A 2,939-nucleotide genomic window follows, 5' to 3' on the forward strand; every position below is an offset into this window, starting at 1 on the left:
AAAGTGGAAAGCATCAAGAAAAGAAAGTAGAACATATTCTCTGCTTCAGCCAGAACATATTCTCTGCTTCAGCCAAGACTGCTTAAGTTTGGTGTGGGCATCAGTAGCATCCCTTAATATATATGAGTTTCCCTAAAGCCTAGCATTTACTACAACATGAGGGCTGTATCTTATGTTAAAGTGTCCCTCTTTAGTGCTATTATTAATCTACTTGTTGATGAATCTAGAAATTGAGGCTCCCCCTCTTCATTTTCTGACAGCGATTTCTGAGAACTAACCTAGTAGGTGCAATTTTGGCTGTATCATGCCACTTTCAGGTGGTATCTGTCCATCAGTACTCCACCTCACGGCTGTGTTTTCTAGTGCCTTATGTGCTGCTTGGTTGGCAGTGCCAGTTAAACAAACATACTCCATCCATGGCTGCGCTGTTCTCTGCAGAAATTTATGCTGTCACACATCTGAACAGATGAGGACAAAAGGGATGTACCAAAGGGATGCAAAAAAGCTTGTGGTAGTTTGGGACAGGAACAAGCAATGGGAATTACCATTTTCTCAGATACATTAGGGATTTCTCCTTAGGCAAAGGTTAGATGATATAAGACCTCCAAAAAAGAGTTGTCCCACACAAAAGACATCAGGTGTCCCACTGCAACGAAGAGGAAGATAATTCCCTTCCAGAACAGCATCCTGGGAGCTTTCTGGACACAAAGAGCAGGAGAATTTGGCTCCTGGCATAAAATGCAGGGTAGGACGAAATCCCTTGAGAATGCGCAGATATACTGTACCATCATGAGTTAGACATCAGATCGACTCAGAGCTGTGTACCAGTTCCAAATTTTGAAAGGCTCATTGTAGCATACTGAGCCTGAGGATTAAAGCAGCTTTAAAATGTGTCCACTTATCTGATGGATGAATAAAATGCAGCATCCGCTTTACATGCTTAACAAATGCTGCTATGCTGCTGTGCAGCTAATGCTGCTATAAACATTGTTTGCATTTCTACCCAAATCTCATTAGAAGTTTATGTATAATTAATTCTACAACTGAGCTGAACGCATTACTTTTTTTTTTTCTTTATTTTTCTTGACGGTTCCAGATTTCCCAACTGTTGACAAAGGATGTGTTAATGACATCATTATGAAGTTCTGTTGTTTACTGTTTTCTTCAACAAGTAGTAATTTTATTGACTTTGGCAGAGAGATCGGTGTTTTGCATGATTTCAATAGATTTTGTGACACAGAGGCATAATACAAACCAAGATGTTCCAGAATAAACAGGACTATTACTACCAGATGGAAATTATTTGACTTGAAAAAACAAAAACATTTCAGGGAAAACATTTTAGGAGTCAGTTTAATCATCTTGAAAACAATATCTAAGTATAGAATACTGCTTTTTGAGAAAACAACGGAACAATATAAATAATAATTGTTTCAGATCTTACTACTTTATTGTCTATGCACATATTTAGAATATGCTAGTCCTTAAAAGACACACCAATGCACTTGAGTTAGTGAACTAACTAAACAGTAATTTGAATCTGAAATTAGGTATTTCTGATTATACAACAAAGGCAGCTGAAACTCAAAAGATACTCTGGCAGCAAACTGAAATATATATGAGCTTAGAGACAGTAGATGTTGGCTGACCTTATTTATAGAGCTGGTCAAATGATTAATTGTGATTTTCAGATGAATTCTAAATTTATCCTGGTAACAATAGCTTATGCAATCAGTGGATAACGAGCTCTGACACATGACAGGTTTATAACTCAAATCCGGGTCATGGACATCAGGCCACAAAATAAAAATTAATCTGCTCAGCAGTAGAAATATTTCTCATTCTAAATGGTGAGAAAGGAATTCTTGTGTACTTGGGTGGAATAACTCTGCACAAATACAGATGGTCAAGCAGGTATTATTTGCCTGCCAAATGAGACGCAATAGATATTCTAAAATAGTCTATTAAGAATTTGGAAGCAATGAAATGCGCTGGGTAGATTGTTTCTTTTAGATCACAAATTGCAAAAATACATATAGATTAAATAAAATGCAAACAGCAAAGAGAAGTAAAGTGAAAACTGAGAAAGGGGTTAATAAAATTAAAGTTTTGCTGTGTAGCTAATTCAGTTATCATCTGGCTGGATCAAATTTTCTAGAAAAACACAAATCAAACAAGTCTCAATGAACCTATGTAAATAAAAAAAATAATTTCTTAATGTCATTAAATGCAAATGCTGCTCAGTAAAAGAAAATAGTTCATAAATCCCTAGTTAAAAGTTTCATAGTCTTCTAAATGCAAGGGTGAGCTCTCTTTTTGACGCAAGCCAAGAGTTTGGCCAAGTCCAACTTCATGTAGAAAAAGCAAACTGTACTTTGGCACAGTATTTTGGTAGCTACATGTTTAATGTCTTTACTCCAGGACAGCTTCAGCACTTGACATTTAACAGGAATAAACCAAGAAGGCTCATGGTGACCCCTGCCCTTTTCTTGTTTGTCCAGAGTCAGGGAATAATTTTGGTTACTGCCCATACCTGCCCATCACACTGCGGGCTTAAGCAGGAGCATGGTTTTGGCAGTATGTGGAGCAAATGAGGATACCAGTTGAGAAGAAAGATGTTGCAGTGTTGCCAAATTATCCAAGGAAAACAATATCACAGAGAAATGAAGAAAATTATCTCCTATGGACTACCTGACAAGTCCAGGCTTTCAAATACTTGGGCTGTAAAAAACCTGGCCCTCACAGAAAGATTTAAAAAATCAGGTTTAAGATTTTTTTTCCAGTTTAACTTTTAAAAAGTCTTCTTATCATCTTTCCAGAGCCTAATCAATGTGGTTAATGACAGTATAATTGCAATGTAAAAAGTAGTATAAAATGCAAAAGAAAACCTTAGTTTTCCAAGATGCTTCAGCTGAAGTAAGTTAAACGTGGCCAGGGAC

This window comes from Mesitornis unicolor, unplaced genomic scaffold (genome assembly GCF_000695765.1).
Source record: "Mesitornis unicolor isolate BGI_N332 unplaced genomic scaffold, ASM69576v1 scaffold871, whole genome shotgun sequence".
NCBI classification, from domain to species: Eukaryota; Metazoa; Chordata; class Aves; order Mesitornithiformes; family Mesitornithidae; genus Mesitornis; species Mesitornis unicolor.